The 24389-nt window shown below is 35.5% G+C and overlaps 1 pseudogene; it reads right to left on the reverse strand.

The window, feature by feature from the left end:
- Positions 1-14700: 14700 nt before the first annotated feature.
- Positions 14701-15562, reverse strand: LOC136406516 (small ribosomal subunit protein uS2-like; annotated as a pseudogene).
- Positions 15563-24389: the final 8827 nt, after the last annotated feature.

A 24389-nucleotide genomic window follows, 5' to 3' on the forward strand; every position in this document is an offset into this window, starting at 1 on the left:
CCACCCTTAAGCTGCCTTTTTGGAATATTTGTTCAACTTTTTTATTAAGAAACAAAAGCTTCAGAAAGAAATACTCGACTGTTATTCCTTTCCTGCCCAAGAAATTCAGATAGAAAAGCTTGCCGCAGGAAGGAAATTTTAGGATGTTTGCCTTAACCTAATTTAAATTGAGTGTGGTAAATAAGATGGTTATAGGCAGGAAACTGTTAGCTAGATATCCCATGTAACTAATTGTTTCTAAGTTGCCTAGAAAAAAATTCCTGTTGTGTGTATTGTGCTCTTCCTCAACTACCTGTCAATTGTCCATTCTCACTTCTGAAATCTAATATGCCATCCCCAATCCCTTTACCTCCTTTGTCTAAAATTTCATAGAAACCAAATGTTGCTTCACTATCTGCGGAATTTTCATGCTTATCTGAATTTCCTATACACTATATTAAAATTTTTATTTTCTCCTGGTAATGTGTCTTTGTTAATTTAATTATTAGCCTAGCTGGAAGAACTTAGAAAGTTGGAGGAAAAGAAGTAATATTTTTAGCACCCATAAGATAAAGCATAAAAAATTACAAATATTAGAGTAGAAATAAATAAATAGAAACTAAAAGACAGTAGAATTATTAATAAAACTAAAATCAGGTTCTTTAAAAAAGAAATTGATAAACATTAGCCATAAAAGAGACAAGACTCTAACAAATAAAATGAGAAATGAAAGAGGAGATGTTACAACTGATACCACAAAAATGAAAAAATCACGAGACTACTATAAATAGTGTTCACCAAAAAATTGAACAAAGTAGAAGAAATGTACAAATTACTAGAAACTTAAAACCCAGCAAGAGTAAATCATGATAAAAGATGAAATCTGAGCAGACTATTTACAGGTGAAAAAATTAAAACAGTAGTCAAAAATGTACCAAATGACAACAGTATAAGATCAAATGACTTTATTGATAAATTTGGTTAAACATTCAGAGAAAATTAATACCAATTGTGCTCACATTCTGTCAAAAAATAGAAGTGGGGGTAACTCTTTCAAACTAGTTTTACCAAAACTAAGTTGGATACCACAAGAAAAAGTACAGCTTAATATCTCTGGTAAACATAGATTCAAAATGTTCTGACAAAGTATTAGCACACTCAATTCAATAATACATTAAAAGAATCATGATCAAGTGGGACTTATTACAGAAATGCAAGGATTGTTCAACATCTGCAAATCAATCAATGCAATACACCACATTACCAAACTTAAGGATAAAAATCATCTATCAAATCTCAATAGATTCAGAAAAAGCATTTGACAAAATTTACATCTACTTATAAAAACTCTCAACAAAGCTGGAACATAAGGAATATACCTCAATATAATAAAGGTCATATATGACAAGCCCACAGCTAATATCACACTAAACAATAAAAAGCTCAAAGTTTTCATGTAAGATCTAAAAAGATTAATAAAACAAGGATGCCTACTTCCACCACTTCTATTCAATATCTTATTAGAAGTCCTAGCCAGAGCCAATTTAATAAAGTCACAGGGCACAAAACCAATACACAAAAATCTATCACATTTCTAGACACTATAATGAACTATCAGAAAAGGAAATTAAAACAACAATTCCAACTCTGGCTAGGTATAGCTCAGTTGGTTAGTGACAATCCCATATGCCAAGGTTATGGGTTTAATCCCTGATTAGATCTCATATAAAAGAATCAACAATGAATACATAATTAAGTAGAACAATAAATAATTCTCACTCTCTTTCTCTCTCTCTCTCAAATCAATAAATAAAGTTTTTTTTAAAAAAAGACAACAATTTAATTTACAACTGCATTGAAAGAATAAAATACCTAGAAAAAAAATTTAAGCAAGGAGGTAAACGACCTGTATATTAAAAGCAATAATGACTTAAAGAAAGAAACTTAAAATGACACAAATAAATGAAAAGGTTTTCCATGCTCATAGATGAAAAGAATTAATGTTTTTTAAAATGTCCATACTACCCAAAGAAATATACAGATTCAATGAAATACTTATAAAAATTCCAGTGGCATTTTTCACAGATATAAAACAAGCAATCCTAAACTTGGTATGGAACCATTAAATGCCCTGAGTAGCCAAAACAAATTTTGAGAAAAAAGAACAAAGCTGAAGGTATCACAGTTCCTGATTTCAAGTAATATTCCAAAGCTATAGTAATTAAAATAGTTTGGTGTTGGCATAAAACTAGAAACATGAATTAATGAAACATAATAGATAGCCCAGAAATAAACTTTTTTTTATTTATTTTCATTTTCCTGAAGTGAGAAGCAGGGAAGCAGAGACAGATTCCTGCATGCGCCCAACTGAGATCCACCTGGCATGCCCACTAGGATGCAATGCTCTGCCCATCTGGAGAAATGCTCTGTTGCAACCAGAGCCATTATAGAGCCTGAGGTAGAGGCCATGGAGCCATCCTCAGCACCCGGGCCAAATTTGCTCCAATGGAGCATTGGCTGTGGGAGGAGAAGAGAGAGATAGAGAGAAAGGAGAGGGGGAAGGATGGAGAAGCAGATGGACACTTCTCCTGTGTGCCCTGGCCAGGAATCAAACCCAGGACTTCCATATGCCAAGCTGACACTCTACCGCTGAGCCAATCAGCCTGGGCCAATCCAGAAATAAACTTACACATGTATGGTCAGTTAATCTACAACAAAGAAGCTAAACATACATACAATGGGGAAAAGACAGTCTCTTCAATACATAGTATTGCAAAAACTGGACAGCACATTCAAAGGAATGAAAATGGACCACTATACTCTACCATACACAAATATTTACACAAAACAGATTCAAGATTTGAGTGTAAAATCTAAAACTATAAAACTCATATAAAAAACATAGGTGGTAAACACCTTGACTTAGGCCTTGGTAATAACTTTTGAATCTAACACCAAAAGCAAAAGCAAAAATAAAGTGGGACTACATCAAGTTAAAAAGCTTTGAAACAATAAAGGAAACTATCAACAAAATGAAAAACAACCTACTGAATGAGAGAAAATATTTGCAAATTACATGTCTGATAGGGGACTAATATTCAAAATATATGAAGAATTCATACTGTTCCATAACAAACCAAAAACATCAAACAATCGAATTAAAAATGGCACAAGATATGAATAGACATGAATATTGTCCTCAAATCTTAATGGGACTTGAAATGAAATAATCATTCTAATTCTGACAATTATTAGTTATTTACTCAAGTTTGAGGTACGTAATTTCTCTTAATAAAATATATGTATTCAATAGTGGGCACATGTAAGTCCTGAAAATGTTACTTTTCTGCTTTTCTCTTTTATGGGTTCTTAGAATAAGTAATACCCACTTACAGATGAAAATATTACATAAAGTACACTATTCTTATCTTTAACATAGTCTATTTGGAAATAAATGGAAGTCTAAGCAAAAAACAAACAAAAAATATAAGTAGGAATTTTATTACAGCCAGTCAAGAAATACAGATATATACACACAAACACACATGCATTCATACACACAAAGTAAAAATGAAAGATTCTAAGTTTTTGTTTGTTTGTTTTTTTGTGGCAGAGACAGTCAGAGAGAGGGACAGACAGAGAGATGACAAACATCAATTCTTCATTGCAGTTCCTTAGTGGTTCATTAATTGATTTCTCATATGTGCCTTGAGGGGGGAGGGAGGCTACAGCAGAGCGAGCGACCCCTTGCTCGAGCTAGTGACTTTGGGCTCAAGCTGGTGAGCCTTGCTCAAACCAGATGAGCCCGCGCTCAAGCTGGCAACCTCAGGGTCTCGAACCTGGGTGCTTCACATCACAGTCCGAAGTTCTCTCCACTGAGCCACTGCCTGGTCAGGAAGATTCTAAGGGTTTTTTTTGTTTGTTTGTTTGTTTTTTGTGTTTTTCTGAAGTTGGAAATGGGGAGGCAGACAGACTCCCGCATGCACCTGGCCGAGATCCACCCAGCGTGCCCACCAGGGGGCGATGCTCTGCCCATCTGGGGCATTGCTCTGCCGCAATCAGAGCCATTCTAGCACCTGAGGCAAAGGCCACGGAGCCATCCTCAGCGCCCGGGCTAACTTTGCTCCAATGGAGCCTTGGCTGCAGGAGGGGAAGAGAGAGACAGAGAGGAAGGAGAGAGGGAGGGGTGGAGAAGCAGATGGGCGCTTCTCCTGTGTGCCCTGGCCAGGAATCGAACCCGGGACTCCTGCTTGCCAGGCCGACGCTCTACCACTGAGCCAACCAGCTAGGGCAGGATTCTAAGTTTTTTGACAACTCTTTAAGTGGGTCAAAATATCTTAAGTGGAATAAAAAAAAATCTGGACATAAAGATTGAGGTTCAAGACTCTTGAAATATAGAATAATTCTCTATGTACTTTTGTTTTCTGTATCTTTTTACTAGTTAAACCTAAATTCAATTATGTCCCTTTTTAATATGAAAAATATATTTTTTGAAAAGGATGAACTAATTATCAGAATTCAAGAATTTTTTTTTCACTATTACAGGATAAATTGTATAGATGAACAAAATAATTACTTTGGATAATATCTTTGATTCATAAAAGTTTTAAAAAATGATTGGTTATTTGGTGGTTAAAAATAATTTAGCAACATTTTGTCATCTATCCTCAAAAATAGTTATGTGCAAACCCTACTTTTATTGTGAACACCTCTTAAAAATTGACTCATCAAACTAGATCTTATTATAATTTGTTATTATCACAATTTTATTAATCTGTTATATATTATAAAGTCTATTATTATATCTTTATTATTAAAATTAATTTTAATTTTGACCCCATGAATCTTATAAATTTCAAAAATATATAAGAATTTAAATTTTCTCAACATGTGGAATCATAGACGATTCGGGGTATGATTTTTCCACTGTGCTTGTTCATTCAATGATATGGGGTCAGTTTTCACCCACATTTATATAACCTATTCAGAAATTTACCTTTGGTGAAGTTTAATTTTAAACTAAATTGTATTCATCAGGATATATTCTAAATAAGTGTATTTAGAAAAATCTTTTCAAAAAATCTTTGAGATAAGATTATATTCTTATTCCTACTTTATAAGTGGAGAAATCTACTACCTCATAGAACAGGGTTTGTTCCTAGACAGACTGGCTTTAGAGTCTGTATTCTTAAATGCTCTACTCTAGCTGACTCTCAGAGTATATTGACTGTTTGGTGCTCTGAACTGAATTGTGTCCTACCCAAATTCTAATGTCCTAACCCCCAGTACTTCAGAATGTGACTATATTTGGAGATTGAGCAGACCTTCCAAAAGATTAGGCAACATTTGATTTTATGGGTGAGTCCTAATTCAATATTACTGGAGTCCATATAAGAAGCAGAGATTAAGACACAGAAAATACAGTCTGAATGATGACCAAGTGAGGACACAGCAAAAGGCATTAATCTGTATGCCCAGGAGAGCTGCCTGAGAAGAAACTAAATGTGTTCACACCTTGAAATTGAACTTCTTGTTACAGAATTGTAAGAAAATAAATTTCTGTTGCTTAAATCACTCATTCTGCAATATTTTATAATAGCAGGCCTAACAGACTATTATATACAGTCACTTATAATCCTAACTGATAAAGTTTACATCAGCAATATCGCCCACATCTTTAATGTCTCAGACCATGATAACCAGACTCCTTTTACCTTCCATGCTGTGTGCCCTTGGAAAAATTATATGAACTCTCTCAGTCTTATTTTGTCTACTCAGTGGAAACAATGATTAAACTCCACAACTAGAAATGTTGTGAAAACGAAAGTCGATGAGGTGTGTAATACTTTTAGCGCATAGCATATCAGCTTGTAAGTGCACAATATATGTGGTCATATTTTAAAAATTATTAATTATAAAATAGACTATAAGTTATTTCTTAATCAGATTTAATTGCTAAACACGAACTCAGAAATTAAGTTGTATCTATTTAACCTCTAGTTTTAATGTTTATTTTTTTCCCTAGTGGCTCTCCATTTAATTTTTTTCTATATGAAGTAGAATAATATCTGCATTAAAATAAATGTTGTCAAAAATATTAAATTACTCCCACATAACATATAAAATAGCAAATAATTGATTGATATCAAGGGATTAGTAAACAGCATGTGTTTCTATCTCAAATAATAATAAAAAAAATTTTGATGTCTCTTACCTTCAAAAAAATCATCATCCACATATGATGCAAATTAAAATGGCTCTGGCTATACTGTACTTAATACAAGTAGAAAATATTAGTATATTGGCCCTGGCCAGTTGGCTCAGTGGTAGAGCGTCGGCCTGGCATGCAGGAGTCCCGGGTTTGATTCCAGGCCAAAGCACACAGAAGAAGCGCCCATCTGCTTCTCCACCCCTCCCCCTCTCCTTCCTCTCTGTCTCTCCCTTCCCCTCCAGCAACCAAGGCTCCATTGGAGCAAAGTTGGCCTGGGTGCTGAGGATGGCCCTGTGGCCTCTGCCTCAGGTGCTAGAATGGCTCTGGTTGCAACAGAGCAATGCCCCAGATGGGCAGAGCATCGTCCTCTGGTGGGCATGCTGGGTGGATCTTGGTCGGGCGCATGAGGGAGTCTGTCTGACTGCCTCCCCATTTCCAACTTCAGAAAAATACAAAAAAAAAGAAAATATTAATATATTTGACATGGATCCAAGGTTTTAGTGCCTTAATTATTGTTAACATTTAACAATTAGAATAGAATACATAATCCTAATATACCATTTGACTCAGCAAAGAATACTACTTACAGTCATGATGATTCAAAAGCACCTTAACAGTTGCAATTTTATAAAATCAACTTGTTGACAAAATATAGAAGACTAATTTATAAATGCTGAAGAGAGCCCTGGCCGGTTGGCTCAGCGGTAGAGCATCGGCCTAGCGTGCGGAGGACCCGGGTTCGATTCCCGGCCAGGGCACATAGGAGAAGCGCCCATTTGCTTCTCCACCCCTCCGCCGCGCTTTCCTCTCTGTCTCTCTCTTCCCCTCCCGCAGCCAAGACTCCATTGGAGCAAAGATGGCCCGGGCGCTGGGCATGGCTCTGTGGCCTCTGCCTCAGGCGCTAGAGTGGCTCTGGTCGCAATATGGCGACGCCCAGGATGGGCAGAGCATCGCCCCCTGGGGGGCAGAGCACCGCCCCTGGTGGGCGTGCCGGGTAGATCCCGGTCGGGCGCATGCGGGAGTCTGTCTGACTGTCTCTCCCTGTTTCCAGCTTCATAAAAATGAAAAAAAAAAAAAAAATTAATGCTGAAGAGAATATTAATATTCTCACACTTGATAATATAAAATTAAATGTATAGATTAATGAAGATGAAGTTAGAAGGAAGAGGAGAGACATGCCAATACCATCATCTACCATAGTGAGAAGTCAGGAAATGCTGTTTAACTTTGAAGGAAGAAGACAAAAACAGATATTTTCTTTTTTATTTTTTTATTTTTTCATGGAACTTCACATACACAGAATCAAGTTCATGACACAACATCAGCAACATTATGTCTAAAGTCTCCCTTTAATGTGTTTTAATTATACTTTATTTTTTTTTGTCCTCCTTCTTCTCCAGTCCCATTCCTTTCGCCTTTTATTACTATTTCTAGTATACTGAATGCATGGCTTTTCAATCCACTCCATTTACAATTTGCTTATTGAAATGTAAATGTATCCTTGAAAATGTATGGAGTGTTTTGTAAAATATATATATACATATATATATATGTATTATTTATTGTGCTAAGTCTTTTATTATATACTTTCACCACATTAAATTGATCACTTTTCACTGTAAGGGGCATTTAAATTGCCTATATTTCTTTGCTTCAGCTAGCAAAAATATTTTGAAGGTTCTTATAGGTCATCTTATGCACCTTGAGAGTTTCCTTATAACCATTCTGTGAAAGAAGCTTCTATCCAACTTTCTTCCCTTTCCACCTTCACTTAGGAGCACACTTCCTTTGTGGTCTGATGACTCCAGCATTCCCCAACTCCTACTCCATTTTCTTTTATAAGGTTTCTTATTAATGCACTTCTCCTATGGTGAATACCACCTAGGTTTTTTTTCCTCAAAGGGTATGGATTACACAAACTTTAATACATTGTTTTCTTTTTTCTTTTTAAGATTACATGGCTTTAATTTCAGGCATTTCTATCTGATATATTTTTAAAATTGTGCCACCTCTCATTAAATTCTTACTCTTTCCATTCATGTTTTAACTTCTATTTTTTTCACTATATCCTTCAATATACTAACTATAGTTATTCTTTCTTTCTTTCTTTCTTTCTTTCTTTCTTTCTTTCTTTCTTTCTTTCTTTCTTTCTTTCTTTCTTTCTTTTGTATTTCTTTTTCTTATTAAGTGAGAGGCAGGGAAACAGAGACAAACTCCCATATTCATCTGACTGGAATCCACCAGACAAGCCCCCTACTTGGTGATGCTCTGCTCATTTGGGACTGATGTTCTATTGTTCAGCAACCAAGCTATTTTAGTGCCTGAGCCTAGGACATGAAGCTATCCTCAATGCCCAGGGCCAACTTGCTCAAACCATTCAAGCCATGGCTTCAGGAGAAGGAGAGAGAGAGAGAGATAGAAAGAGAGAGAGAGAGATAGAGAGAGAGAGAGATAGAGAGAGAGAGAAAGAAGAAAGAGGAGGAAGGGTGAAGAAGCAGATGTTCACTTCTCCTGTGTTGCTCTGACCAGGAATCAAACCAGGACTTCCACACACCAGGCTGACACTCTAAAACCATTGAGCCAGTTGGCCAGGACAACCAAAATTATCTTAAAGCCATTGTCTGATAGTCCCAATATATGGATCATCAATCTCTTGTCTGATTCTATTAATTGATTTATTGATTATTAATGAATTATTTTGACAAGTAATTTCCTGATCTTGTAATTTTTGATAGATTTGAAAAATCTGTGTTAAAAAAATAGTAGATACCCTAGCTGGTTAGCACAGTCAGTTGAGCGCATCCTTCCAAAACAACAAAGTTGCAGATTCCATCCCCAGTCAGGGCACACATGGGAGGCAACTGATGAAAGCATGACAGAGTGGAACAACAAATGCTTTCTTTCCCCCTCCCCTCTCTCTCCTTTCCTCTATATCTCTCTCTAACAATAAATAAAAAAACAACAACTAAGACCTGGCTGGATAGCTTGGTTGGCTGGAGCATCATCTTGGAATACAGAGGTTGTCGGTTTGATTACCGGGCAAGGCACATACAGGAGCAGCTCGATGTTCTTCTCTCTCTCTCTCTCTCTCTCTCTCTCTCTCTCTCTGTGTGTGTGTGTGTGTGTGTCATAAAATAAAATAAAGAATAGTAAAGACTTAGATAAATATAAGTTATGCCTATAAGAAGATGCGTCTAATTCTTCTGCCTGGCTATTAACATAAGAGTTTGAATCAATCTAATTAGCAATTGGGTTTGGATTTTGTGTTGCCATAGTTACCTCAGTGCACCACAGAGTTTGAATAACTCCATTTGGAGAATAATGTGCTTAATGTTCTGTTTAATGTGGGGCTAGAATTCTGGAATTATCCTCAGTGTTCTTGCTCCACTCTTCAGGTTTCAGGAATACCTATGTAACTGCACCACATGTTTGGTCATTCTCCTCTCCCAGCAGCTAACTGCTGCTGCTTTTCACTTCACCCACAGGCCTGACAGAATAGATTTCTTGGTTCTTCTATTCTAGTCAGTCTTAGCCACATCTTGTTTACCTGCAACACAAAGCTTCTGCTCCTCTTCCTTATGGAAGTACAACTCTTCCTGTACTGGTAAAGAGTCCTGGGTATGAGCATGTATCCTGTTCTTTCCCTAGCAGCAGGCAATCTTTGCTTTGAACTAATGAAGTTTCCTCAACATTAGTGGGTTTCTGGCACTTTCTGTAGGATCAGAGCAAGATAGATGGCAGGGAAAGGAGGCTCCTCTCTTTCCCAAGCAGCTACTGATTTTGCTTGGGTCAGAGATATGGGCTGGTTTCTAGCTGTTCCATTAGTGCCAGAGGGTTTCTGCTTTTATCCTTCTCCCAGTGGTAGTGAATATTGTGTTGGGGCCAAAAAATGAAAGACTCTTCTTGTTTTCCCCCAAGAAAAAGATGGCTTTTGCTTTGCATGAGAGAAGATCACAGAACATGGACATTATTAGTTTATATTGCCACCTATAGGTAGGTCTACATGCACCTGTGTTCAAATCTATCGCTTCTTTCTACAGGCGTAATATTTAATAGATCCTCTATCTCCTCAAGGTGCTTGTTACCTTTTGGAATTCAGCTCACTTACTTACCTCACAATCTCAGCCTGAAAAAAGTTCTTATGCATTAAAAAATGTTTTAATTTTGTAATTTATATAGCTTTTATTGTTGATATGGAACCTTTTCTTCTTGTGGTTTTCTGAGTATAAAAAGGACTCAAGCTTATTTTTTAAATAAGATTTTATATATTGATTTTAGAGAGAGGATAGAGAGAAGAAGGTAAGGGGGGGATAAGAAGTATCAATTTATAGTAGTTGCTTCTTGTATGTGCCTTGACCAGGCAAGCACAGCGTTTCGAATCAACAACCTTTGTATTCCAGGTCAATACTTTATCACTGCACAACCAGAAGTCAGGCAAACATTTTTGATATTGTAAACTCTATAATTAAATGTGTCTCTCAACTTAACTAAGACAATGAAAGATCATTAAAAATGAATATTAATTATTGCTTATGCTTTTCAAACATCTGTTTCCTAAACAGAGGCATAAAAAGTTAGAATAATTTATCTACATTCTTGTTGACTTTTGGGTATAACTGAATTTGTAGCTCAACTAAATACAAGACTAGTGTTTGGGTATACTTTGAAAAATCTGTCAAATTGGGTGAGGTTGACACAAGGTCTCTTCACCTAAGGAGTTCAGAAGCCTTTTAGGAAAACACACTAGGAGAAGACACTAGACATTTTGGTACAGTAATAAAACTTTAGTCATTTGAGTTGGGGGCAATGAGAATTTAACATAGTGTTTGAAACTCAATTTTATCTTTAGACTCACTCTGTCATGGGGATAGGTGATTTCTCAAAACTCTCAGGCACTAGTCCAAGATTACTCTGAAGGGTGCAAGCACAAGCTATTAGAGCTGGTATATTTAAGAACCTAGACTTTGACAACTCCAATGTTTCACCTTTCCTGTTGTAAAAGTAGTAGCTACTGCCTTTATAGCTCTCTATAGCTTTATATTATATATAAATTTGGTATGTTTTTACCTTCCACTCAGTAGATTGTCAAAAAATGTTTATTGTATAATGAATGCATTAAATAACCTGTATATTTTCCAGTCATCTACCTCTGATAAGTATGTACCACATTACTCTAACACAACTTCCTCTTGATTTAGTTCTTGGATTACATATCCCTCAAGTAGAACACATTGTAGCACAACAATATACCTTTTTAAGCACAACAGGACATGCGCACTACACACTCATAAATTCTTATTCATCCTGTGCTTATGCCTTTTTTTCTATTTCTTTTCAATCGACTTAGAATCCAAGCACGTTTATCACAATAATTTATTTTTGCTTGCTCTTTTCTCACCACATCTATGATTCAGAGGCAAGGAGAAATGGTGTGTGTGTGTGTGTGTGTGTGTGTGTGTGTGTGTGTGTGTGTGTGTGTGAGTGAAGGCGACCTGAGCTACAAGTAAAAGCCAAAAAACCTTACTTCACAAAAGTTTTTGTACGATATTGCAGAATAAGCTAAGGCTTTTGGTGCCCTGAGAATAAAAACAACACTTAAACAGAGAAAGGATAACTGCACATAAATTGTTCACAAATTGACTTTGTCCAAGTAAAGACTTTAAAAAGCACAGATGAATAGTAGCAATTGTGGTACTCAGAGAAAGGCAATGGCAGCGAGGCATGGGAGGAACAGGACTCATTAGCATGGCCTCATGTATGGGCACCTAAGTGAGGACCAGCGGTTACCAGAGGCTGCCAGAGCACTGAAGATCAAGTGGAATGATAGGCCTCCACCTCAGGTGCTAGTGGTTCAGGCCACAACAGAGCAATGCCCCAGTTGGGCAGAGCATCAGCCCTTGGTGGGCATGCCGGGTGGATCCCTGTCAGGCGCATGTGGGACTCTGTTTAACTGCCTCCCCTCTTCCAGCTTCAGGAAAATAAAAAAGGAAAAAAAAATCACTTAATTCTTAGAAGTAGCAATAAGATTTTGTCTAATAAATAATTATTGAGAAGTCATTATTTTAGACTGAAATGGCATTAAAAAACATGATTCCATGAAAGTATAAAGAGTTTTAATTTAGATCATGGTGGATAGACATGGATACATTTTAAAAGCTACTTCTTATTTGTTTATAAACAAATAAATTAAAACTCTTCTCTAAGCCAGTATTGTGTGTGTGTTTGTGCGTATTTGTTTGGTATGACTCCAATTGCTAGAAAAACATATCATGAAATCAATCTCATGTTCTCCTTTATAGAAATATTATTATATATTCCAAATAATGATAATATGCGATATATAACCCACGGTCAAACTATATCTACTAGTTTATCTTATTGAGCTTTATATTTTCACTTTATTGAACTTCACTGCATGACAGATATTTTACTTTTAAAATTTATTATAAGTAAACTAGTCTTTTTTCCAGGCATTCTCTTGATCAGTAGTTATGGACTGTTCAACATCACTAAATATAATTTAAATGAAATTTTGAATTTCAAAAGGTTAAACTAAGTTAAACAGGGAAGAATCATACTACAATTTTATTTTACCAGAACTTTAAATTTCCTTTAAAGGAATACCCCAGAGTATTTGTACTTTCATAAAAATGTTAAGTATGTGAGTATGTTACTATTTTTTATAGCAGTCCTATATGCAAGAGTAAATTTGGAGATGCAAACAATGAGAAAGCATAAAGCCAATAAATAAACAAAAATTTATGACTGCTGGTGGCCATAAAAAAGCAGTATTCCAAGATCTAAGTCTTTTTTATCAGTTTTATCAGGGAAAAAAGAGAAAAAATTCAAGAAATAGGAAAATAATGCTAAGGCTGAAAAAAAAGTAAGAGCTATATAAAATATATTTAATAAATTAAAAAAATAATTAAATTAAAGATGAAGATGAAGCAGTCAATAAGAACTTCAAATCACCAAAAATATGGGAATAGTTTAAAATATGCATATATATATATATATATATATATATATACACACACACACACACACACACACACACTCAAATTCTATAATTTACCTGCCTTCGGTGTCAATCTTTCAGGTATATTTGATTATAAGCTTGTAAGTTGAGCAAAAAGTCACCAGTGGAAGCAGTACTATACCATGGATCTAATCATTTGTCTCTCTTAATAAGGTCCAATAAATACATGCACAATTTAAACTATCTAAGTAGATAATTAACTTTGAGAAACATGCAAAGACCAAATAAATACAGAAAATGCATAATTAGTATTGAGGAGAAACAACTTGGAATAATGCAGATGTTAGATATGATAGAGTTGAAGAGCTATACATTTCACATTCAGAGGGATTGAAACAGGTAATATGACTACTTCTGGGATATAGATAAAAATGTGAATGAAGCTACTGAACTAAATCCTGGAGTAAGATAAATACTCCAGAAGAAACAGATGCCAATTTGGACCATAACAGTGATTAGTGTAATTTTGTAAATGGAAAAAGACAACAAAGGCAGAATCTGAAATCTATATTCAGCTCCTGTGACAATGTTGATATTGATGAAATTAAGTTAAATTATTGACATATAACTGAATAAGTTGTATCATGAGGTATGACTCATCTAAACACATGCCAGTTAGTAAAGAAATTCAGAGTTTTGTTAACCATAAATTAAGACTTAATAGGAATCTGTAAACAACATTTGATCCCAGGAACACAGCTTTTTATTTTCTTAAGGAAGACTAATAGCATAAAATGGTATCCTGCCTCACTGGTTAAATAACAGAATGAGAAGACAGGGACTGTGAATTCTAATTTTGAATAATGATTCATCTCACATTAGGTGAAGCAATTAACTTTGGTTTCCTTGGGTATAAAATGGAACAAATAATACCCAATTATCTTGTGGAAATATTATAATGAGAAACTCAAGGTGCTTACTGATAAATAACCTCAAAAACATAAATTTCTAGATAACATAAATAATATTTTCAAATTCATTAGTCACATGCAAAATATATTGCTAGTTTTATGCAATGTGTTTGAGCTAGTAACATAAATGGTTTGTGAATGTGTTCAAGGTGTCTTCACATTTCTAGATAAAGTGGCTGAGACAAAATTAATTTTATTCAAAGAATGTTAAAGCTACAGACATGAAGATACAATAGCATTGGGCTTATAGATAGAAAAATTGACCACTGGCACAGCAAAGATTGCAAAAAGAGATCCACACATACAGGATGGGCAAAGGTAGGTTTACAGCTGTTCATATGGAAAATTACACAATAATTAAAATGATACAGAATAAACTCTGTGTCTTGTGTCCTCACAACCATAAACCTATTTTTGTCTCACCCTGTATACAGTGACTGAATATGTCAAAATAATTACTGTACTGCAGTGAGGAAAGAATATTGTTGTTGTTGTTGTTTTTTGAAGAAACTATTTTTTAATAATTTTATTTCTATTTTATGAGTTTGTAGAAGAACACCTTAAGACCACTCAGTGGTTGTTCCTACCCATTCAGTGGTCTGAGAAGCATGGGTTTCAGACCAGTCTCCAGTGGCGAGCTGAACCCCCCAGGCCTCAGGGACCTGCTGAATAGGCACCGTGGGCACCTGCACACCTTCAGACCAGAGTACACGTGACCTCAGGTTGAGGAGCCACTCGGGAGCAGGAACAGTCTATTCACTCTGAAATTCCTCCTTGGCCACAGCTTTTTCAGCAGCACCCTGCTCTTCCTTTTCAATCTCTCAAGATCTCTGCAGACATAGAGATCAGGCAAGACCTCCCTTGGGTGCTCACAGGAAATGGTGTCATGTATACATAGTACTTTCTCGGCCAGCATTCACCACACCAGACCTACTGAGTGAATCCCCCTGTTGTTGCAAGGGATGGCAGTGTCCACATAGTGCAGAGGAGAATGTGTTACACAGGGCAGTGGTAACCAGGTTGACATAAGCCACCTCTGTGAGAGGCCGGCAGTCAGCCCTGGGATCAGCAACCACTAGAAGTCTCAGCTCTTGGGTGACTGCCTGGATCTAGTTAGTGAAGCTTCCAAGAGTGAAGGGATCAATGGCAATGGCTCTAGTGGCAGCAGCAAATTTCAGCACAGCCCACTGACCAGTGATCCTGGACAATAAGACACTGACATCAGAGAGATTTTCAGTGACAACAGGGACACAAGCTGCTAGCAGAAGCTTCTCCCAGGTTCTCTTCAGATTTATAGTGTAGGCACCATCACTTTTTTTATTGTCCCATTTGAAATCCAAGGTTAGTGCCATGTAAGTAGGTTCCTGCTGCAGGAAATTTGAGGACATCCTCCTCCATCTGTTCCTTCATCAAGGGCTCCATACATTGTCAGTTTCCCTTTAAGTTATGCGGGAACCAAGGACAATGCTGTATGGGCCTCTCTCTGGACAGCACAGAAAGGCAAAAGAATGGCTTTTTCAATAAATAGTGCTGGACTACATTATGATTAAGGACCTCCATTTGGTTAAAGAATTTATTCAGAGAATAAAAAAGCCACAGAATTAATGAAAATCATTTTAAGTCACATCTCACAAAGGATTCATATCCAGAAATTTGAAAAACTCCTAAAATCAATAAAAAAAAATACAGTAGAAAAACTGGCAAAGCATTTAATCCTTCATTTTACAAAACAGCAAACCAAAACAACTGATAAATATGTAAAAGATACTTTACCTCATTGATCATTAGAAAAATGTAATTAGAACCATAGTGGAAACATTTCTACCAGGATGGTTAAAATTTAAGAGTACTGTTATGAGTTTAATTATGTCCTCCAAAATTCTTATGTTGAAGTCTTAACCCCAGTACCTTAAATATGACTATTTCAAAGTAGGGTTTTTAAGGAGGTAATTAAATTAAAATGATGATTAGGGTGAGCTATAATCCTTTGTGTTTTGTGTCTTTATAAAAAGTGGAGACTTAGACACAAACACTCACAGACAGAGGAGAGATCATGTGAGGACATGGAGAATTTGGCCATCTACAAGCCCAGGAGAAGAAATCAGCCCTAGGGACACCTTAGTTTCAGACTTCCAGGATACAGACCTATGATAAAATAATTTTCTATTGTGTAAATGACCTAGTCTGTGGTACTTTGTTATGGTTGCTTTAGCAAGCTAACACAATGACAATACCAGCTGTTGACAACGCTGTGGCAAAAACTACACCCTCATACACAGCTGATGGGAATATAAGCTGGTACAATCACTTTGAAAAACTTTTTGCAGTATCTATTGAATCTAAAACAGTCTATGATCTGTTTTACTCCTGGGGGTATAAATATATTCATTAAAGGACACATACATTAATATTCATAACATAAGTAGTCTTAATTGCCCAAATGGGTAACAACCTAAATCTTCATCAACAGTAGAAAGAATAAATGAATTATGGTACTTTTTACTACATCTGTTATTAAAACAATTAGAAGAGATAATTATTACAAACAAAAAGCCTGGATAAATCTTACAAACATAATGTTAAGCACCCCATTAGATAAGAGGAGGAAGGAAGTAGTAACTGCAAGGCGCGCTGGGGCAGTGGTTGCTCTGCATTACCTACATGATTTACCTTCTGATCTTGGTGATGGTGTGGACTTTGCAAAAATTAATTAAGCTGGAATCTTACAATTTACAAACTTTTCTCTCTATATATTATACTTCAATATATAGTTCATTTAAAAGCATTTCCAAAAATGTTTTAGGTGATTTTGAAGGGTTTGTTTTGTTTGTTTGTAGTTTAAAAAAATTTAGGGAAAGTACATCACTCCTCATTCAAAACACACCAAAGACTCAGACTCTCATTCAGAGAACAAGCTAAAGACCTTCCTTGGTTTACTTCATCCGTGCTTCTAATGCCTCTGGCTTAACCTCATACTGCATCACCTTTGCTCTCACTGGCCGGCCAGTCCTTTACGCTCCACATTAGCATTCACTTCAGGGTCTTTGCACACCTCATGGCTTGTTCCTCACTAACAGCAGGTCTCTGACCAGATACTATATTCTTGTGAGTTCTTCCCTGACCTCTTTATCTAACCTAGTAACATAGTATAGATTACATAACTAAATGTCTTTCTCAAAAACTAAAATTGTTTAAGCAATGTAATTTGAGGTCAGTTATTCAAATTAAAATCAACATAATCAACGGGACATATAAATCAGTGGAACACGATAGTTAGCTTTGGCCTTGCTTCTGCCATGTACAAGTGTTTAGTATGATTTCACTACTCTCTCCTCTTTATAGTCAAGACCAATGGGGTTTGAATTGCTTGACACATATTGCTGACCCCAATTTTATGTATTTTGTCCAAAGGAAGTCTTGTTTCTTCTGCAACTATATCATATACCACATTTGTTTTTTTAAAGATATCATAGATTGTCTTATTAACACAGACAAAAAATTTAAGTTGAGTGTAGAATTTCCCTTTTCTAAGGAATCCTATTAAAATGCTCTAGCCCAACCATTTGCTTCATGAGTTACTGTCCATAGGTAATTCTCATTTATAGCTGGCTGATGTGTTTCTTCATTATGAATGCTTCACCATTAGCACTCAGACTGTCCTTTTTCCCCTTGATCAGAATTAGTCCACAACCTTCTTGAAAGTATTTCCATGGAGCTAGAGATAAGCACAGCAGGTCACCTTCGACTGATTTATTATTTTTATTAGGATTTAAAATCATTACCATGGAAGAATGCCCATCAGGTTATTTTGTTAAATCATGATCAAGAGTTAACTCAGTAAGACACTCTTATCTGGTTCCCAATTTGTTAAACCTTTGTCATTTTCATCTGTTTTGTTTCTTTTGCACTTGTATCTCTAGCTCATAGTCTTTACCTCATTTCTTTTATTTCCTGTTCGTTCATCACTCCACCAAATTCTCTTACTTCTGTGAGTAGATCTTTTTTTCTCATATTGTCTTATAAATTTTGTTGCCGTGGTTGGTCTTTCAGGGTGTAAATGGCAATAGTCCAGAAGTATTGGCTATTTCTATGCTTCTATGTAAATTTTGTGAATCATAATGTATTAAGAGACTAGAAAACTAAGAGTTCATGATTTTAAGAAGCTAGTATCATGTTTAGCATAAGGCTGTCTCCCATACCATGAGCTTATGTGCACATGATTGTCTCTGTATTGTTACTAATGGTATGTCAGTGACACCTCAGTGCCTGTAGCATAGATGAATTTAATGTATGTTTGTAAATGGATTCTGTTTGCTTCTTTTTATTTGGCACTTGTATAGGTTATCTATATTTCAAATATCCATAGCTATCCATTTGCCTCTATTGATTAAATATGTCCTTTGAATGCTCTTCTGGTCAGAGTGTGGAACTTTAAATAATGGTATTCTACAAATTGATTTCCATTTAACCTGTATCTTTTCTTCTAAAATATAATTCCCAATAAAATAAAACACACCATTTTCTATTCATTATTTCAACATCTTAGACAAGAAAAAAATAATTCTCAAAGGGTTAATGACAATGGCGGAAATTATGGTGGAAAAAGTTAAGTTAAAAGAAAACTGCATATGTACACCTAAAACTGATATAAATTGATTAACAAATATCACTCCCATAAATTCAATAAAAAAAAAGTTAACAGAAGATAGCCAGATCAGCAATATGTCACATCCCTGTTTTAGCATTAATTTTGATTTCCTCACTCAAGGTTTACTAGGACAATGTGACAGCAAAAAGTGAATATCAGTGGAGGAAATGAACTTCATTTGTTACTAAATTTAAAAAAAAAACAAGAAAATTATTTTGTTCACATAGTATGTAATAAAAGCACTTGCAAATATAAAAGGTGTAGCACTAAAAAAACCCCAAAACACCAGGATCCTTTTTCATTAACTTAAAATGAAATGGTGCTTGCAACGACTAAACTTTAAATGACTTGCCAAATAGAACTCTTTCTATGTTCTTTGGGGAAAATTAACCTAGTCCAATAGTTAGTTTAAAAATATATATACAGAGAATTTTAAGATCTTTTAACTATCTCAGGCATTCATATATAAACAATATGAATTAGTTTTCTCCTTTAAGAAAAGCATTTCAACACAAAAGAAATAAAGAATGCAATAAAGAGCTTCAGAGGATTTATACTCACTCTGTCCTTTTTAGTTAATTAAATGACCTCAATAAAATGGAAGGCATCCATTTTTAAATCCCACAATCTAAATCAGAACAGTAGAGTCTGACCAGGCAGTGGCGCAGTGGATAGAACGTTGGACTGGGATGTGGAGGACCCAGGTTTGAGACCCCGAGGTTGCCAGCTTGAGTGTGGGATCATCTGGTTGAGCAAAGCTCACCAGCTTGGACCCAAGGTCGCTGGCTTGAGCAAGGGGTTACCTGGTCTGCTGTAACCCCAGGGTCAAGGCACATATGAGAAAGCAATCAATGAACAACTAAGATGTGGCAACAAAAAACTAATGATTGATGCTTCTTATCTCTCTCTGTTCCTGTCTTTCTGTCCCTATCTATTCCTCTCTCTGACTCTCTCTGTCTATGTAAAACAATAAATAAATAAGTAAATCAGAACAGTAGATTATATCTGAAAATAAAAACCCAAATGATGATCTCTGCTGTCAGGGGAAGGGCAAATTCATGGGTAGATTAATTTAGCTTTTTGTTTTATTTATTTATTTATTTATTTATTTATTTATTTATTTATTTATTTATTTATATCTTTACCACTTACTGCTTAATTTTCAGTTCTAATGAGAAAGAGAGAGAGTTTGAGAATGAGAATAAAGGAGAGAGATGACATACTAAACTCTTGGCTAAAATTAAGTTTTTAGATTATCTCTTCATTGTTTTTATGTTTTCTCTCCTGGTTGACTATTAGACTACAAAATAAATCAGTTGTTTTAGAATAAAAATTTTTGTTGCAATCATAGTATATATGAAAAGAAGATTATTCTAAAAAGCTAAAAGATAAGAAAACGTTTATTTAATTTTTTTTTTTTTATTTTGTCTTAAATGGAAAAGCAAGTGTCTTGCAAGCACATCTAAAGGACTGGCCAGAAACTGGCTTTCAGACAGAGCTGTGCTGCTGGGTCAGAAGGCTACCAAGAGCAGCTCCCAGCCGGGGACAGTTCTAGGTAATGCCAAGGAGAGGTCCATCACCAGGTCTGCAGAGATGTGAAGCCTGTTTCTTCAAAGCCTGCCGGAAGAAAGCTTGCTGAAATCTAAGGAGATCAGAAAGGAAGATAAGATTGGAAAAACTGAATAGGGACAGAAAGGATGAAAAGGTGTGGCACATGACAAGGTTGTGCAAAGATTGGTTCTGTAAATCATCTGTAAACCCAAATTTCTTAAGGGCCTTTATCCCATGGGTCCTAAGTGTATTTTTCAAAGAACTGAGTTAATATGGATGGATGTTCAATTATTATTATGTGAACGGCTTTGTTATATTTAACTTTATGTTGCCCTTAGTACCTATAGTGTTTTATAAATAAGTACTTATTCAATATTTGTTTAGTTTAATATGATTCAATTATATATAAGTAGAAACTCCTAGTAGCCATGAATCAAGCCAATAATAATTTTCTTTTCTTTTTACTTTAGAATTACATTGAACCTTTACTCTCATGAAGGGTAAGTTGACTTAAACAGCAAAGACATTTATTTAACCACTTAGTTAAATATAACAATAATAGTAAACTTTTTCGAATATAATTTTTTAAACTAATGTTTATATTTTTTGGCTTAGCTAATTTTGTTATTTAACTAATTTTATTAGGTTAATTATGATGGATAATTGATACTGATATAATAGCATTCATATATTTAAACAAAAACTTTAATTCTAGATAAAATGTTATCAGGCTTAAAAATATGATTCTGATAGCATTATTTATTTACTCGGAAACAAAGAATGATGTTCAATATTAGCTTTGGACATCTAAGAAAAAAATACTGTATATAAATATCAATGTCTCTAGCTATTTGACAATTTTATAGTACTGTGTCATATTTGCTGGAAAACATATTATTGATTCATTATGAGATTTTTGAAGGTTTTTAAGAAATCATTTGGTAGGGTGATAACAAGGGTATTGCTCTGCATGACACATGGAACACTGCTCTTTTACATACATCCAGATACTGGTAGACCTCAGCTTTATGTATATTTATCTTTTCTCAAACCCTGACCCAATGCACAAAAGTTATTTTTTTAGGTATCTATCACACAATTATACCATTTTATTGGAATATGGTAAAATCATAAATATAATATAAAACAAACATCAGATAAAAATTAAAAGATGTCACAAGAAATTTTGCAAAGGCTATCTCTCACTTATGACTGAATTATTTGTCAAAGGCTTAAATTAAAATAAATTGGTTCTAGAGAAACCTATTACAATTCATTTTCCAGAGAAGTGAGCATTGACTGAGAAAAATATTTTGTTTGGTTTCCACTTTGCTTTTGGGTTACCCTTCTACTTGCCCCACTTCCAGAAACATTAACTATTTAATGTATGTCATCATTTTGTTATTAGTAAGTAAAACACCCTTGATTGAATCAAAACTTGATTGATGTCAGCTGGGTGTAGGAATATGCATAATCTTTTTGGACATCAACATTTGGTCTTTGTTTTTCTTGTCTTTTGTTTATTAAAAGAAGTCAATCAATGCATGCTTTCCTGCCATATCCTCTCAGGTCTGAGTGCAGAGTTCCTCCTTCTTGTCTGTGAAGCAGAAAAGGATAGCTTTCTTTCTAATAAAAAGATCTCTTAAACAAAGAGAGAGTGAGAGAGACAGAGATGGAGGATAGCGAGGACAATTTTTATTGTGATTTGATCTATTTGTTCTTTTCCTTTCTTTTCTTGCCTTTCCTTTTCTCTATAAATAAAGGACTAATTTGAGAGTGGTACAGAAAAGAAGATGGGATCCCAAAGGTCAGAAATCACTGAGCCAAGGGGGCCCATGTAGTTCAAGGTTGGCCACTAGCAGGTTTTGTTTCAGTGCCTCAGAAACTTGCCAGATGAGTGGCAGGGCTACTGCTCAGGAGTGCCGGGACTTCATATTGCCACATAGCCTGCCCTCACCAGCTGACTGCTCTCCCACTTTCAGCATAGGAGAATATTAGATCCACATCTGTGATGATGCTTTCCAGCAACATGTCTCAAGGCGTCTGCAATAACAAAGTATACATTCCTTTCTCAGTAATCGTTTCTGCAAAAAAGGTTGTTGTTTGAGCCATGTGTGTAAAATAAAATCCACTTTGTGTGACCATGAACACAATTAATTACATCAAGATAAAATGTCTAACCAAACCGCAGTTATAGTTCCAGGTGAATATGAGAACTGCCACCAACTGGTGGTAAGAGTATGTCTCAATTAACTAAACTCTCTTGTGCAATATGAATGCTGGATGCCTGTAGGTAAAGTGGGTCCCTTAAACTCAGGTCATATCTCACATAACTGAGCTCCATTTAGGGTTCTCTATTGGAATTGGTTTACACTCAATTCTTGGATCTGATTTTAATGCACTGCCCATATTGCTAAGAAAGAGATGATTCCTGAAAACTTGGATCTTTAATGCCAGCATCAAGGTGGTATCTCTCTTTCTCTAACCCTTCTGCTTTCCTCTTCCCAATGGAATGGCTTTTCTGATTACATTAATCCCACCTGAATAATTCATAGTGAACTCTTTATTTTAAGGTCAGGTGATTAATAACCTTAATTTCATCTGTAACTTTAATTTCTCATTGCCACATCACGTATCACATTTACAGCTTCTAGGGATTAAGATGTCGACGGCTTGGAAAAACATTATTTTTCTTACCATAGATGGCTGTCTATGACAACTGAGATAACATTTCAAATTCATAAGAGGAGTTCTCATTTGTATGATACACAGATGACCGATGTTAGTCCTTCTAAACACCTGGTAGCTTGAGACACTAAGGCTAATTCTTTTTTTTTTTTTTTTTACAGAGACAGAGAGAGAGTCAGAGAGAGGGATAGACAGGGATAGACAGACAGGAACAGAGAGATGAGAAGCATCAATCATTAGTTTTTTGTTGCGCATTGCAACACCTTAATTGTTCATTGATTGCCTTCTCATACGTGCCTTGACCGCGGCCCTTCAGCAGACCATGTAACCCCTTGCTTGAGCCAGCAATCTTGGGCTTAAGCTGGTGAGCTTTTGCTCAGACCAGATGAGCCCTCGCTCAAGCTGGTGACCTCGGGGTCTCGAACCTGGGTCTTCCGCATCCCAGTCCCACACTCTATCCACTGCGCCACTGCCCAGTCAGGCACTAGGGCCAGTCATGCCATTGTACATATGACTTTTAACAGGTATTACACATAATGGCCCTAGGATTGGATGAGATTTGAACATCAGGGAGACAGTCTTCTGGTTTATAGCTGGACAGAGTCAGTAAATAACACTTTCTCATTAATAATTAGAAAATATCATCACCACCAATTTTATTTCTGTTTCCTTTTTTACTGAACAAATGCACACCATTGCTTTCTTACAGTTTTGCCTATCTCTTCAGGCTTATTTCATTCCTTTCAGAGGTATAGATGAGAACCCAAGTGATCTTAACTACTACTCGATTTAAAATGGAGGTTGAGAGATAAAGATGGAGATTGAAATGTGGACCTGAGCAATAAATGAAATGCTGTGTTCTCTTAGAAAATGATTTTTTGGATAAAAAATTTTATCACAATAATTAGTACATAATTCTCCAAACATCTTGGTGGACAGAGATCAAGAATATTAGGAAATTTTCAATTTCCAGAGCAGCATAAAATGTATTTTCCTATGTCCTGTATAAGTGTTTTATACACATTGTTTGTAACCCCCATAATAACTTGGCAAAGTAGCTATTATAAACCCCATTTACATACTGTATTATGATACTGAGGCTCAAAGAGGATAAATGACCCATCAAAATTCAAACTGAAGTCATTATGGTCTCCCATCTGAACTACTAAAGTTTCTACTCTGTCACACTGCTACAATTTTTAGGCACAAATTCTATTCTTTCTAAAATAATTTCTTTATTTTTTTATCTATTTTATATAAGATATTTTATGTACATTTTTTACCAATATAAATGGCTACTGCTAACATGCTATCCTCCCATCTTTTTATAATTAATTGTACTATATATAAATAAAATCTTTT

Source organism: Saccopteryx leptura, chromosome 5, assembly GCF_036850995.1.
Source record: "Saccopteryx leptura isolate mSacLep1 chromosome 5, mSacLep1_pri_phased_curated, whole genome shotgun sequence".
Taxonomy (NCBI): Eukaryota; Metazoa; Chordata; class Mammalia; order Chiroptera; family Emballonuridae; genus Saccopteryx; species Saccopteryx leptura.